The following is a 17,191-nucleotide window of genomic DNA, read 5'->3' on the forward strand; positions in this document are numbered from 1 at the left end:
ACTCCCTCTTTTCCTAATTGAATACTTTTTATTTCTTTCTCCTGCCTGATTGCCCTGGCCAGAACTTCCAACACTGTGTTGAATAGGAGTGGTGAGAGAGGGTATCCCTATCTTGTGCCAGTTTTCAAAGGGAATGCTTCCAATTTTTGCCCATTCAGTATGATATTGGCTGTGGGTTTGTCATAAATAGATCTTATTATTTTGAGATACATCCCATCAATACCTAGTTTATTGAGAGTTTTTAGCATGCAGGGCTGTTGAATTTTGTCAAAGGCCTTTTTTTGCATCTATTGAGATAATCATATGGTTTTTGTCTTTGGTTCTGTTTATATGATGGATTACGTTTATTGATTTGTGTATGTTGAACCAGCCTTGCATCCCAGGGATGAAGCCAACTTGATCGTGGTAGATAAGCAATTTGTGCTGCTGGATTCAGTTTGCCAGTATTTTATTGAGGATTTTTGCATCGATGTTCATCAGGGATATTGGTCTAAAATTCTCTTTTTTTGTTGTGTCTCTGCCAGGCTTTGTTTTAAGTGTGTTTGTAGTTTCTCATTGAATCGTTATTACCCTGGCTGCTTTAAAATTTTGTCAGATTATTCAAATGCTTTTCATTCATTTTGAGAACCCTTTGGTTCTTAGTATTATGAGTAATTTTTTGGAAAACTGAATGTTTTTGTATTTATCTTATGAGACTCTGGATCTTATTTTATTCATTTTTAGCTTCTTAATACACTCCAGCAGGGGAAGGAGAAGGCTACCTTGTTACTACCAGGTGGAGGTAGAAGCCCAGGTTCTTCACTGGCCTCCATTTACCCCTGAGTGTGTGTGTGTGGTGGGGAGATGATTTCTGGTCCTGCTGGGCTGCTGAACAGGAGCAGAAGGTTTGACTTTCCAACTGTTCTCCACTGACACCATGTTGGGAGCAATTGCAATGCAGGGTGTAGAAGTTCGGGATCCCCTATTGTCTGTACATTTGCCACTAATACCATGAAGGAAGAAAGGAGTCCTTCATCAGCTAGTGAGCATGAAAGTTCCAGCTACTTCCTTTGCCTTCTCTGACACCAACGCAGTGGGGGTTTTGGACCATTTGTCACAGCCACAGGAGGGTGGAAGTCTGAGCTTCCCATTTAGCCTTTACTATCACGGGTGGTGCTGAGGCCTCAGTTTTTGTTTATTTGGTTTTGTTTATTTGTTGTTTGTTTTTCCATGATGTTTGGCTGGAGTAGAATAATGATTATCTAAAAGTTTTCCTTCTAGAGGCCATACCTTTCTTTGTCCTTTGACTAGACAGAGTGGGATCCTGCTGGGGCTTCTTTTGTCTGGGTCTTAGGTTTCTGGATTGCTGACTATTTCAGCTCCGTGTCTGAGAAATCCCAGGGAACTCATTATTGTGTCAGTCCATGTCCTGAGATCCCTAGCTAGCCTGTCCTCTTGTCCCCACCTTCCAGAGTCTTGTTTTACTTAACATATGATGTCCATGGTTTGTCGTTGCATTTAGCAGGATGAATAGGAAATGTACACCTATTTCATGTTTCTGGGAGTGGACTTTTCAATGATATTTTATCACCAGGATTTTAATTAGGGTCTGCATCCTGAAGCAGGAAGCACTGGTGTCAGTTCCTGGAGGCCGTAAAGAAGACCACTCTAATGAGTTTCTAAACCCAGGAGACTGCTACTCCCTTCTGGCAACACCATGCCCTTTGGGACATACTAGGATATTTTTCACATGCAAGTGCATGATCTTATTTTCATGAATATAGTTTGTGAAGTATAAACCAGTTTTCCCCTACTTTCTTTAAAACTGTTTACTCATCCTCATTAAGAACACTAAATATAAGGTCTCTAATAGTCCAAGAAGGATTGCAGCACCTATAAGACTAGAAGATTTGAGAATACATATGGATCTTGATATGTTCACCCGTAACCACAGAAAAGTATTTAAAAAAAAAATACAACTCTTCCTGGTTGGGGGAAGCAAAAGGAACTTGAAAAGAAGCTTGAGCAATGCTGGCAAATGTTTAAAAATCAGCATTTGGGGGAGGGGGGTCGGGGGTGGGTGGAAAGCTGCAATTTGTAGTGTTTTCAATTCTGTAGTATAAATACTCTTATCATGGCTGATTTCAAGCCACCAATGTGCCAGCACTCATTGTGAAGTTGGGAAGAGATGCTAACAATTGGCTTTCACAAGTCAGGCTGTGCCAGCTCCCCTGCACCACCACAAGTGACAGCGACTGATAAAATTCTTTGAGAAAGAGGCTTCCTGCCCACCGCATTCCACTGTTCAGCTTCTAGAGGAATTGTCAGTAGAACTTCTACTAAATTTGGATACCTGGGGGTAAGATAGACCAAGCCTGTTCTACTACTGGACAATGGACAATCAAACTTGTTTCTAGAACTCCTGGGAATTCTATCCTATGACGATCATGGCATGGAAAGTAAAAATGACTGTATGTGTCAGTGTCAGAGAGGCCTAAGGAACTTTCACCAAGTCTCCTACAGAACAGAGGAGAGAGGCTATGATTTCCTTATGTTCCTGAGAAAGGCAAAGCATTTGTCTGAAAGCGAAAGCCAGGAGATCAAAGTAACTTCCCTGTCATAAGAGGAAACATGAGAGCAGAATTCAGCATGAGTTTTGTATATGGCAATCAAGTATATTCATGGCTATCTAAATGAATGTCCACGTAGAAGTCAGGCAGCACAAAGAACAAGATATAACAGCTGAACATCCCACTGAAAACCAGCTAAGTGTGGATCACAACCATCAAAAAAATTCTTGTCTTTACTTACAGTGTGACTGTAACTTTCAGAAAGTAACACATCAGTAAAATGCAGGTAATAATGGTAGCTGCTTTTACTAGTGTGAAGGAATGCTTAAGTACATAGTTCCTAAAAGACAGTAAGATTTGAAAAATACATTATACGTGTATTTAAAAGGACTTAAGTATGTCTTGCAACTCTATCTTATTACAGAATCATTTGCTTTTAGGTATATCATTCTGCCTTCAAAAAGGAAGAGGAGCAAGTATTTTCAAGGGCAGGCACTGCTTTTTTATTCTGGAACCCTAGAGGTTCAGAGCAGGAAACCTGTTAGGATGAGGGCTTTTAAGGAGGCAGGAAGAGAGAAGCTGTGACTTGAAAACAGATGAATCCAGAAGTCACACACACAACTGTTCATCACCTAAGCTGGATATAAGATAATTTTTTATAATATTTCATTCTTCTTTTCATTACATTGTAGTGTCCTTAAGTAAATCCATTAGCTTGTTTGGGATTAGAGACTATTGTGCTTTTGTTGATATTAACAACAACTTATAAAATGATATATTATATGTGAGACTCATATATGTAGACAATGTGATGCTCTTGTACACAGAGAGTTAAAGCATGCAGGTGGACAGGGGTGAATGCTGGAGAAAGCGGGGCCAGGGAAGGTAAGTTGTGAAGGAGATATAAGGTCTAATCCAAGCTCTGTGACTGTGGTGTTTGTATTTAGTGGGAATTAAGACTAAATTATGTTTTGTAAAAGAAGTGAAATCTACTTCTTAATTTTTTAGTGCATTCATTGGTGGATTGGTGTCAGGGAAACGTTGCTGGATGGTATTTTGCATACTTAGGTAGTTCTTTGCAGTTCACTACTGTCCTCAAAACCAATCATTTCTTTAAATTGTGTAAAAACCATGATTCATTTAAAGAAAAGCATACTGTTGCTTTAGGGCCTTCAGTGATGTGTACAAAATACAAATTCAACAATTAAATTATGTTAAATTAAATTAACTCTGGCAGCTGTAATTTCCCTTAAAAAGCACAGCAGAGTATTGGGCATGAGAGAATGCCACTCGAAGCCTATTATTTTTTTCCAAAGGTGTCAGTTATTTAATCTTTTGATTCTCAAAATAATTAGTTTGCTCAAATATACGTTTTTTATTATTTAAATATTTCAAATTAAATGTATCTATTTGGTATAGCTATAAACTTTTTCTACTTGACATTGTCAATCTATAGTAATAACTTGTCTATTTCAACTGAATCATTAGAAAACATCAACAACATATTAGAAGCATGTAACAATTCTAGTAACTACCAACATAAACTAATTACTGCAAAAACAATTTGTCACCATATAATAGTGATTACAGCTTGCTTAAAATATATAATTCCATACTTTCATTTTAATCTAATATTCATAGAATATTATGTGTTTCTTGCAGTCTGGAACTACTTCATTTTCTGCACCTAGCAGTAGTTGACGTATTATATTTGTCATTTGGGTTGAATTGAATGAACACATGGTGCCTGAGATGGTGATTTCTCAGTTTTAGTTCTTACCCTTCAGTTCAAGTATCATATTCATCCTTAGGATTATTCTACTTTTTTGCATGTGTATTTTTTGTCTGAATTTCTGAATTTGATTTTAGACCACAAGTAGAGGATGTAATTGACATAGAAAATTAAGGATTACCTAGAACTATCAAAGTTACATTTGGGGATGATTGGAAACAATTCTGGCTGGTATATTTGGCAAATATCTTCATTTCATTCATCAGTTTCAATATGAATAATCATATTGAAGATTGGAGTCAGGCAACCTGGGTTATGGTCCTGGTTCTGACACTAGCTTGTTTTCTAAACTTGGGAAATTCACTTAATTTCTTTTTGTTTTATTTTACTCATTTGTAAACTGTGGATATTACGACTATCTGAAGTAATTTAGTTGTGAGGTTCTAAAATGAAATATTTATATAAAAATAGTTTAAAGGGGGAAACATTATATAACTGTTACCTGTTTTAATTTTCAAGTATATATATAAGTTGATTAATAAAACACATGGTTAACTTTTTTAATTTGAAGCACTGAAGTTCTTTTCTTATGTAAAGATTGTCACTTATCTTCTAGAAACCTAATAATAATGTGAAATATGATTTCATGCACACAATATTTAATATCTATTATATAAAGTCTTAAAAGGTACCAATGCTCTGTTTTCATAAAAAGTAAGTTTTACCAGATATCCTAACTGAGCCAGATATTCCCTGTTCCCATAGCTTTGCAGAAGTGAGAACTCATTAGTCTCATTAGTCTTCAAAACAAGCAGTCCTTCGATCACAAGGAATCTTGCAGGCTTTCACAGATCTCTGAGGAAGTTTTCTCACCCCTTTCCATTGCCTTAAAACTGTTTGGAATGGAGTTTAGTCTTGTGTGGAGAAAACTATTGGTAATTTTTTATTTTAATGTTGTGTATCTATGTGCCTGTGTGTGCACATTTGTGTGTTTGTGTGTGGGTCAGAGAGAAAGAGAGAGAGAAAGAATCATTGATTTAAAAAGTCGTATAACTTTCTTCTTTATATATTTTCTCTATTATGCATTCGAAATTTTGGTAGGTTGATTAAAATGGGATTTTGATCATCACAGTTATGGGGGCAAAGTATATTTTAAAGGTAGTCTAGGATTATAGTTTTAATACTGACTAGTGATTTGGGCCTGTCCTTAGGCTAAAATTCGGAACAACTTTCTGCAGATTTCTTCATTGTCCCATATGTCATTATGCTCTACTGCAACGGCTAAGGGAGAAGAATAGCTTTCCATTTTTCTGATGTATATTTTTATTTCTTTTTGGTGACTGAGCCACGAGCAGGCCTTTTGCTAATTGAGAGAAGAAAGACAATGTACTCAGGGTAATTTTTATAAAGCAAAGAGAATTTTCTGAAGATAGAGCCCAAATTGTACAGGCTTTCAAAATAAACACCAGATGTGGTCTGGTTCATGGAATATATTGATTTGATAAGGGATCTTTTTAGGAAAAAAGAGGAAGGAATAAAATCTGGAAGCTATTGTTATGAATCTCTTTTAAGTAGTAAGAAAAAGAATTGGTGTCAAAGATTTGGTGTGGAGCCCAGGCCAGTCACTTAGCTGTGTTCCTTTTTCACTCTGAGACTGCTCTGATTAATTTTTACAAATATAAAGGGAAACCTTTGTTATGTATAAGTGTGTAAAACTGTGATGATCAGATCACCTGAAAGTGGTTTTATTTAACAACATTAATGTGGGTGAGGGAATTTGGAAGAAGTTCTGGCCAGCCCTTAGTCCTGGCCTGAGGGCTGAGGAGGAAGCTGTGTTTCTTTCCTAGGCCCATTTGGGATCTCAGATCCTCACCTGGCTGAGGAGAAACACATGAACCTGGGGCACCCATAACCCACAAATCCTGGAATAAGGTCATCTCATTTAGGCTGGGATCATGTGGAACAGTGGTTCTTGGACTTTGTCATCCATAAGAATCTCCTGGAGACCTTGCTATAATATATTTTCCTAAGCCCCATTCCCAGAGATTCAGTGGTAAGTTTAGGGCCCATGAAATCTCATTTCTTCCGCACTCATAGTGATGCTAGTGCTACTGGCCTGAGAATCACACTTGGAGAGACTCCCCATCCCAGAGACAGTGAGCACATGACTTCTTTGTGCCCAGAGTCTTGGGGAATCATCTTTCTCACATGGAGAAAAGCTTTTTCCCTAAAGAAAAAGAATGAACAAAATAAGAAAAGCAGCAAGGATTCTTTTCCTGGTCCTGCAGTAGGCATCTTAGTGTCCCTTAGTTCTGTGATCTTCACAGCGCCCTGTGAGGAAGGAAGTGCTGTCTTCGTTCATTCAGGCTGCTGTGACAAAAATACCATAAATTGATAAACAACACAAATTTGTTTCTCACTGTTCTGAAGCCTGGAAGTTCAAGATCAGTGTGCTGAGAGATTGGGTGGCTGGTGAGGGCCCACTTTCTATTTCACAGAACAGAGCCTTCTCATTGTGTCCTCACATGGCAGAAGGGGTGATGGAGCTCCCTTGGACTCTGTTATAAAGACACCAATCCCATCTTTGAGTGCTTTGCCTCCATGACCTAATCCCCGCCCGAAGGCCCCACCTCCTAACACCATCACAAAGGTGACTGGATTTCAACATGAGAATTTTGGGGGGACATAGACCATAGCAAGTACTATCTTGGTATCGGAAGAACAGGAAACTGAGTCGTGGAGAGAGAAAATAAACACCATCCATGTAACAGGTCAATAAAACAGACCTGGGGTTCAAACTGAAACTCTGACTCCATTTCACACTCCTTTTCTAGGATCCTCATATTACATTAAAAGAAAAAATCAGTAAAAAAAAAAAAGGGTGTTAATAATATTTATCTTTTTATTATTATTATTATACTTTAAGTTTTAGGGTACATGTGCACAATGTGCAGGTTAGTTACATATGTATACATGTGCCATGCTGGTGTGCTGCACCCATTAACTCGTCATTTAGCATTAGGTATATCTCCTAAAGCTATCCCTCCCCTCTCCCCCCACCCAACAACAGTCCCCAGAGTGTGATGTTCCCCTTCCTGTGTCCATGTGTTCTCATTGTTCAACTCCTACCTATGAGTGAGAATATGCGGTGTTTGGTTTTTTGTTCTTGCAATAGTTTACTGAGAATGATGATTTCCAATTTCATCCATGTCCCTACAAAGGACATGAACTCATCATTTTTCATGGCTGCATAGTATTCCATGGTGTATATGTGCCACATTTTCTTAATCCAATCTATCGTTGTTGGACATTTGGGTTGGTTCCAAGTCTTTGCTATTGTGAATAGTGCTGCAATAAACATACATGTGCATGTGTCTTTATAGCAGCATGATTTATAGTCCTTTGGGTATATACCCAGTAATGGGATGGCTGGGTCAAATGGTATTTCTAGTTCTAGATCCCTGAGGAATCACCACACTGACTTCCACAATGGTTGAACTAGTTTACAGTCCCACCAACAGTGTAAAAGTGTTCCTATTTCTCCACATCCTCTCCAGCACCTGTTGTTTCCTGACTTTTTAATGATTGCCATTCTAACTGGTGTGAGATGGTATCTCATTGTGGTTTTGATCTGCATTTCTCTGATGGCCAGTGATGGTGAGCATTTTTTCATGTGTTTTTTCGCTGCATAAATGTCTTCTTTTGAGAAGTGTCTGTTCATGTCCTTCACCCACTTTTTGATGGGGTTGTTTGTTTTTTTCTTCTAAATTTGTTTGAGTTCATTGTAGATTCTGGATATTAGTCCTTTGTCAGATGAGTAGGTTGCGAAAATTTTCTCCCATTTTGTAGGTTGCCTGTTCACTCTGATGGTAGTTTCTTTTGCTGTGCAGAAGCTCTTTAGTTTAATTAGATCCCATTTGTCAATTTTGGCTTTTGTTGCCATTGCTTTTGGTGTTTTAGACATGAAGTCCTTGCCCATGCCTATGTCCTGAATGGTAATGCCTAGGTTTTCTTCTAGGGTTTTTATGGTTTTAGGTCTAACATTTAAGTCTGTAATCCATCTTGAATTAATTTTTGTATAAGGTGTAAGGAAGGAATCCAGTTTCAGCTTTCTACATATGGCTAGGCAGTTTTCCCAGCACCATTTATTAAATAGGGAATCCTTTCCCCATTGCTTGTTTTTCTCAGATTTGTCAAAGATCAGATAGTTGTAGATATGTGGCGTTATTTCTGAGGGTTGTGTCCTGTTCCAATGATCTATATCTCTGTTTTGGTACCAGTACCATGCTGTTTTGGTTACTGTAGCCTTGTAGTATAGTTTGAAGTCAGGTAGTGTGATGCCTCCAGCTTTGTTCTTTTGGCTTAGGATTGACTTGGTGATGCGGGCTCTTTTTTGGTTCCATATGAACTTTAAAGTAGTTTTTTCCAATTCTGTGAAGAAAGTCATTGGTAGCTTGATGGGGATGGCATTGAATCTATAAATTACCTTGGGCAGTATGGCCATTTTCATGATATTGATTCTTCCTACCTATGTAGGAATATAGGTGTATATATACACACCACTCCTTGGTGTATAAGAATGCTTGTGATTTTTGCACATTGATTTTGTATCCTGAGACTTTGCTGAAGTTGCTTATCACCTTAAGGAGATTTTGGGCTGAGACAATGGGGTTTTCTAGATATACAATCATGTCCTCTGCAAACAGGGACAATTTGACTTCCTCTTTTCCTAATTGAATACCCTTTATTTCCTTCTCCTGCCTAATTGCCCTGGCCAGAACTTCCAACACTATGTTGAATAGGAGTGGTGAGAGAGGGCATCCCTGTCTTGTGCCAGTTTTCAAAGGGAATGCTTCCAGTTTTTGCCCATTCAGTATGATATTGGCTGTGGGTTTGTCATAGAGAGCTCTTATTATTTTGAGATATGTCCCATCAATACCTAATTTATTGAGAGTTTTTAGCATGAAGCATTGTTGAATTTTGTCAAAGGCCTTTTCTGCATCTATTGAGATAATCATATGGTTTTTGTCTTTGGTTCTGTTTATATGCTGGATTACATTTATTGATTTGCGTATATTGAACCAGCCTTGCATCCCAGGGATGAAGCCCACTTGATCATGGTGGATAAGCTTTTTGATGTGCTGCTGGATTCGTTTTGCCAGTATTTTATTGAGGATTTTTGCATCAATGTTCATCAAGGATATTGGTCTAAAATTCTTTTTTTTGGTTGTATCTCTGCCTGGCTTTGGTATCAGGATGATGCTGGCCTCATAAAATGAGTTAGGGAGGATTCCCTCTTTTTCTATTGATTGGAATAGTTTCAGAAGGAATGGTACCAGTTCCTCCTTGTACCTCTGGTAGAATTCAGCTGTGAATCCATCTGGTCCTGGACTCTTTTTGGTTGGTAAGCTATCGATTATTGCCATAATTTCAGAGCCTGTTATTGGTCTATTCAGAGATTCAACTTCTTCCTGGTGTAGTCTTGGGAGGGTGTATGTGTCAAAGAATTTATCCATTTCTTCTCAATTTTCTAGTTTATTTGCGTAGAGGTGTTTGTAGTATTCTCTGATGGTAGTTTGTATTTCTGTGGGATCAGTGGTGATATCCCCTTTATCATTTTTTATTGCGTCTATTTGATTCTTCTCTCTTTTCTTCTTTATTAGTCTTGCTAGCAGTCTATCAATTTTGTTGATCCTTTCAAAAAACCAGCTCCTGGATTCATTCATTTTTTGAAGGGTTTTTTGTGTCTCTATTTCCTTCAGTTCTGCTCTGATTTTAGTTATTTCTTGCTTTCTGCTAGCTTTCGAATGTGTTTGCTCTTGCTTTTCTAGTTCTTTTAATTGTGATGTTAGGGTGTCAATTTTAGATCTTTCCTGCTTTCTCTTGTGGGCATTTAGTGCTATAAATTTCCCTCTACACACTGCTTTGAATGTGTCCCAGAGATTCTGGTATGTTGTGTCTTTGTTCTCATTGGTTTCAAAGAACATCTTTATTTCTGCCTTGATTTCATTATGTACCCAGTAGTCATTCAGGAGCAAGTTGTTCAGTTTCCACTTAGTTGAGTGGTTCTGAGTGAGTTTCTTAATCCTGAGTTCTAGTTTGATTGCACTGTGGTCTGAGAGACAGTTTGTTATAATTTCTGATCTTTTACATTTGCTGAGGAGAGCTTTACTTCCAACTATGTGGTCAATTTTGGAATAGGTGTGGTGTAGTGCTGAAAAAAAGGTACATTCTGTTGATTTGGGGTGGAGAGTTCTGTAGATGTCTATTAGGTCTGCTTGGTGCAAAGCTGAGTTCAATTCCTGGGTATCCTTGTTAACTTTGTGTCTCGTTGATCTGTCTAATGTTGACAGTGGGGTGTTAAAGTCTCCCATTATTATTGTGTGGGAGTCTAAGTCTCTTTGTAGGTCACTCAGGACTTGCTTTATGAATCTGGGTGCCCTGTATTGGGTGCATATATATTTAGGATAGTTAGCTCTTCTTGTTGAATTGATCCCTTTAGCATTATGTAATGGCCTTCTTTGTCTCTTTTGATGTTTGTGGGTTTAAAGTCTATTTTATCAGAGAGTAGGATTGCAACCCCTGCCTTCTTTTGTTTTCCATTTGCTTGGTAGATCTTCTTCCATCCTTTTATTTTGAGCCTATGTGTGTCTCTGCACGTGAGATGGGTTTCCTGAATACAGCACAATGATGGGTCTTGACTCTTTATCCAATTTGCCAGTCTGTGTCTTTTAATTGGAGCATTTAGTCCATTTACATTTAAAGTTAATATTGTTATGTGTGAATTTGATCCTGTCATTATGATGTTATATTTATCTTACTCATTAACAGAATTTGGATTTGAGCAGATTCATGGAGTTTACGTGAATAGTATGTGGTGAATAGTGTCGCTGGTACTCACAAGCCTTCTTTCATGGAGAACTGGTTCTCCTTTTCCTGCCATCATTCCCTCCTCCTGTCCCAGTGGTCAGCACCACCCTTGCTTGGTCTGTCTAACACTCTTTTTTCTAATTATGCCTCTTAGCTACTTTGACTCGAAGATAACAGCCATACTGTTCACAGTGAGGTCCACAGACCAGCAGCTTCATCATTGTCATGTGAGGATGTGTCAGAAATGCAGAACCTCAGGCTCCACCTCAGACCTACTATGGAATCAGAATCTTCGCCTTATTAAGATCCCCAGGGGACTGGGTCCAGTGGCTCATGCCTGTAATCCCAGCACTTTGGGAAGCCAAGGCAAGTGGATCACTTCAGGTCAGGAGTTCGAGATGAGCCTGGCCAACATGGTGAAACCCCATCTCTACTAAAAATACAAAAATTAGCTGGGCGTGGTGGTGCACGCCTGTAATCTCAGGTACTCAGGAGGCTGAGGCAGGGGAATTGCTTGAATCTAAGAAGCAGAGGTTGCAGTGACCTGAGATCATGCCATCGCACTGCAGACTACAGCCTGGGTGACAGAGTGAGATCTTGTCTCAAAACAACAGCAACAACAAAAAGATGATCCCCAGGCAATTCGGCAATTCATATGCACATGCAAGTTTGAGAACAACAGGAAATGACGACAAAATAAAGAACTGAGAACAATCTCTTATACCACCCCACAAAGATTGTTTCTATTTTTCTGACCTTGATGTCTTCTGTATTTCAGTTTGTAAGTTCCTTGATGGCAGCAACTCGATTCACATCATTCAATGGCATTTCCAATACTGCGTGACATCTAGTAAATGAGAAATGACTATTTGTTGACTACATGCTGCCCAAATCACTATATCAGGTTCAGATTTCTCTGAGCCCCAGAATTATTACTTTTATTTGAGCATTTCCTGATTTTTTTATAGGCACCACTAACTCATCATGTGCAAATTGATTTCTCACTTATATCTGCTTCATCTCTAGTTTTCCTTCTTTGTGAGGATGGTACCCCATTTTCACAGTCATGCAGTGACTACATTCATACATTCCACATACATGCATACAGAATCCGTCACATTCTTTATACCATCATGGCTGCCCCCTGTATTGTTTGATTATTTCTTGACTGATTTATCTTCATGGTGTTCTTTCTTGCTACCTTGTCTATTGTGTTACATCTCATGTATCTATTCTTTACACTGCCTCCAAGGTGGTTACCCCAAATCTAAACCTGATCAAGCCACCTTTTCTTCTCTTTTTTCTTTTTCTTTTTTTTTTTCCTAAATAGCTTCTGGTGCCTTTCAGGATAAAATTTAATCTCTGTAGAGGATTTTCCAAGGTGCATCATTATCTGCTCCTTGTCTACTTCTCTACTCTCCTATGTTAGCTCTCTCCTGCCCAGGTGCTCTATCACTATAATCCCGCCTCATTCTATGACTTGCTATAATAAGTGCAGTTTGCTGTCTCTTGCATCCAGAACTGGCTAATCTTTTGCAATCCTTTCAATACTTGCTTAACTTGAAAACCTTCACTCTCCTTTCAGGACTTGGGGCAATGTCTTTGTTATTAAAAATCCTTAGATGTTTCTGGTCTAAGGTAGGTGCCTCTTCCATCTTTTGCCACTGATCTTGTGTACATCTCCTTCATAGAACTTACCACGTTGCATCACAACTTTGTTTACGTCTTAGATCCAGAGACTTTACCTTATCTCTACATAACAAGAGACTGGTTCTTTAGAACAAATCCACAGACTTTTATCTCTATATCTCTATAACATATCTTGGTTTAGAAGTCATTATAGATCTCAATTACAAATATTTTGAATTGATGAATGTATAATTTGGAGGCAGGAATTTTCAAACAGGGGTTTAGAGGAAAGTTGAAGATTATAAATACCTCTGGAGAGCAAGGATCACGCCTTGTTTACCAGTGAGCTCTCAGAGCTTATCACTGTCTTTGAAATACAATATGTACTCCATAAATATTTGTTGAAGAAGCAAAGGGATAGATGGAATAATGGATGAATAGATGTGGTCAACAAAATATTGCTATAAAACTTTATTCTCTGCTTGATAAAGGCATTCTCACCACCTGCTTCGTTTCTCCAGCTTTTGTCTTCTACTCCCTCCAACTGGGTCTGGTGACAGACAGACCTGTAGGCCCAGACCTGTGCTAGTTCCGAGCTAGGTATGACAGGGACAGGAGTTATATCAGCACCCTCAGTCCTATCCTTCTGGGATTCAGTTTTGTCGATTACCAAGGCCTGGTGCATCAGCAATAAGTTCTGTGACTATGTGTCAGCAACTTATTAATAACAGCCTTGGGTGAGCAAGGCACGTTTGGCAGAGTTATTTCATCATCCCTCCTATCAGTTTCAATTTTCTTTGCTATATGCCAGTACTTCCCACCCAGACTTGACTTCCTCCATAGACAGCTTGTGGGCATCATTTTGTGCCCCTCAAATGTCACACTCTGCTACCTGCCCTGTTCCTGATTATTAGGATTATCGACTACACAATAATTTCTGATGCTGAATCTGTATATCTCTGTTTTCACCTCCCTCCAACCCTACATTTCTTCAGGTAAGATACAGGAATGATGGTGCTTTTTAAAGTTTTTATTCATTGATGCAAATCTGTTTGTCATTGGGGTAATCCTAGTAAGCCATTTTATCCATCAGATAAACTATGCATGCTGAGTACCTTATAAGCATATTTTCCTAGATACATTTTTACATAGATATTGCTGATATTCTCACACATAATTATTAATCCTTTCATATTGTTAAAATTTTGGAGGCTGTCTTATACATCATCCTTAGAATGAAATAAATATCCATGAGTTCACATTGATGTAAATAATTAAATAAATAACTAAATGAATAGGAGAGAAAGGAAAGCTCTGATTTTATAAAAAGGATAATTGCATTATATTAATGTGAAATCATTTTCCTTTAAAAGAGAACAAAGAGAGAAATGCTTTTTTTAACAGAAGAATTGCAATTAATAAATGTAGAAGAAATGAGGGAAGTTGAAAATCACCAACAGGCAACCATTGCAATAATAACTGTAGGCAAGCTACACCGATGGATGCTAAAATTAATGTGGTGAAGTTTGGGGAGAAACACAGCATTTGCATAACTTCCAAGTATCTCCCTCAAGATCATTATTATTTACAAAAGGAAAAATAGTCACTTTATCATGGAGAAAGCTGGCAGACACTATCTTGCCAAATGATTAAGGTTAACATTATTCCTTGATGCACCCTTCACTGGGATGGACACATTATTTCTGTGGTATTACTGCCAAAAACTGCATAATGTCTTAAGGTAATTGTGAGATAACACCAGAAGGAAAAAGAAAACCACTGGATGTCAGTCTACAAATTACCTAAGTGATACTCTTCAAAAGTCTGTCAGATCATGAGAAACAACAAGACTGTGGCAGGCCAGACAAAGAAAGGCAAGGAGTTGTCAGAGATTGGAGAAGATTAATGAAGCACAACCTAGTGCAGAAAAAGAGCATTAAGGGAAAAACTTGTAAAAAATGTAATAGTCTATAGTTTCATTAATAATATTATACCCATTTAATTTCTAAGTTTTGATAATCATACCATGATTATGCAAGATGCTATCATTAGGAGAAGCAAGGTAAAAGAGAATTGGTAATTCTCTGTATTATTTCTACAACTTTTCTGTAAGCCTATATTTATTTCAAAATAATGTCCTTAGGTTAAAAGACTGTAAATGGATTAGTACAGGGTCTGCTTGGCCAGGCGCAGTGGCTTACGCCTGTAATCCCAGCACTTTGGGAGGCCAAGGCAAGTGGATCACTTGAGGTCAGGAGTTCAAGACCAGCCTGGCCAACATGGTGAAACCCTGTCTCCACTAAAAAAATTCAAAAAATTAGCCAGGCATGGTGGCATGTGCTTGTGATCCCAGCTACTTAGGAGGCTGAGGCAGGAGAACTGCTTGAACCTGGGAGGCAGAGGTTGCAGTGAGCCGAGATTGCGCCATTGCATTCTGCACTCTAGCCTGGGCGACAGAGTGAAACTCCGTCTAAAAAAAAAAAAGAACAGGGTCTGCCATACTGTAAATGCTTAATAAAGTCTCTCATCTGCCCAGACTGCCTGGACGGGCCACACCAAGTTCCTGCATGAATTCCTAGGCTGCACACAACTGTACTTTGCCCACATCTGACCCTTGTGTGACAAACCCCATTCCACCAACATGTAGTCCTCTCCACATAAGTCCCAGAAAATTTGGGCTCTATTCCTCTGTCCCTAATCATGTAGGGGAATAAAACTAGAAATGCTTATTTCTTGCTTTGTCTGTCCAATGTCTACCTTAAGAGACTGCTTGGCTTGCTCTGAATGTCAGTAGAGAATTCTAGCAAGACTGCATGGAGATAGTCAAGAAGGACTCACACATGGGGGACCATATTTAGCTAATCTTCCAGAGCTCTTGGATGGCATCGCTGCCTCAATAGATAAGAAAAAATGTTTTCAAAGAGCATTTGACAAGGTTTCACACTGAAGATTTATATCTAAAGCAGACTAAGGGAATGGGAGGTAAAATAGCATATTGTAGCAGAAAACTAATTTAAGAGTAGTAGACAAAAAGCAGTCATAGATGGCAAGCTCATCTTCCAAGGGGGTGAGAAATCAAATGCTTTCCAGAGCTCTGGGAATAAGACCTACATATTTTGGGACGTGTGCAGAGAAGAAAAGATCATTGAATTTGCTGGTGATGCTGAAATTGAAATCTTAGCAAATAATAAGATGCAATATGATCAGATTGAAAAGGATTTGAATTGCAGGTGATTAAGGCAGAGGATGCCAAATGCAGTTCAGGTATACAGATACAAAATAATAAGCACAGGATCAAGGAGCCAATTATGCAGAACATATACCCAGAAAAGGATTTGAAGGATATTGTGGGAAAATCTGCCAAACCATCAGCATAGAGCACAACTGCATTAGAAAAAGCAACCTGGATTTACTTGGTTATCTCATCAAAGGGGAAGAAGATGAGAAGAGAGAGTGAAGCTATACCTTTGTAAGGCATTAACTTGATTCCTATTTTGAATATAGTGTCCACTGCCGGACTAAAAACAGAAAAAGGAGCCTCGGCTTGGGGATGGGGGATACAGTAAAGGGAAATATTTAATTGGGAAACTATTTCCATTTTAGTCTCAATGGGATATAGAAGATTTCACAGCAGAGGTTTTAAAAATTGGGTGTTCTCAGGAAAATTTTTGAAATGTGAAAAATGGTGAACAAATTATTCTTTAGATGCATGCATTGTTCTAACAATAGGCTCAAATATTCTTTGAAGGACTCAACTAAAAGTTTGCTATCAATGTGTTGGTATGTGCATATAAAGGCAAAATTCAGCCCCAGGGTTAATACAGGGGAACCAGAGCAGAACTATTTAATGCTACATACAAGAAAAAAAAACCGCCAGGAAAAGTTGGAGAAGTAGAAGTGCAAATGAATTGAAGAGACACTTAAACTTATTTTTGGTGAAGAAGGTGATTAAAAATCATTGTTAAAAAAATCACAGGGAAGAGCAAGTGAGAACCAATTTTAAATGACCAGTTTTGACAAGCAAAGTTTTCCTAATTATAAAACCTTCACATATAAGCTAGAATGCAGTTATGTAAACAAGCCTTGAAGTTTTCAATTTATTTATATTTGTGTGCATTGCTGATCTTATTCTGCCACAGGAAATGTGGGTCCATTTTAATATAAGTGCAGTGTATACCAATTTCACGTGGCTCAAGCTAACATTCTACTTAACATGGTCTACTGGATTCAGTGGGTATGAGGCAAACATGGAGTTCTGGCTGCAGCCATTGGCACACAGAGTAAAGTTAAAGCAGAGGTGATTTCATTGGTCATTTAGGATTTAAAAATAATTTTTATCTAAAATGTGCAGAAAAGTACAGCAAAATATTGAGCCTTGTTTACTCTTTGATACTGTTATGTGGTTGTCTCC

At 38.3% G+C, this 17,191-nt stretch overlaps 1 long non-coding RNA gene across 3 annotated transcripts in view; it reads left to right on the plus strand.

Moving 5' to 3' along the window:
• LOC100968459 (uncharacterized) overlaps window positions 1-17,191 on the plus strand; it is a 133,174-nt gene that overhangs the window by 64,141 nt on the left and 51,842 nt on the right. The gene's annotated exons all lie outside the window — the stretch shown is intronic.

The sequence above is a fragment of the Pan paniscus genome, chromosome 7 (assembly GCF_029289425.2).
Source record: "Pan paniscus chromosome 7, NHGRI_mPanPan1-v2.0_pri, whole genome shotgun sequence".
NCBI classification, from domain to species: domain Eukaryota; kingdom Metazoa; phylum Chordata; class Mammalia; order Primates; family Hominidae; genus Pan; species Pan paniscus.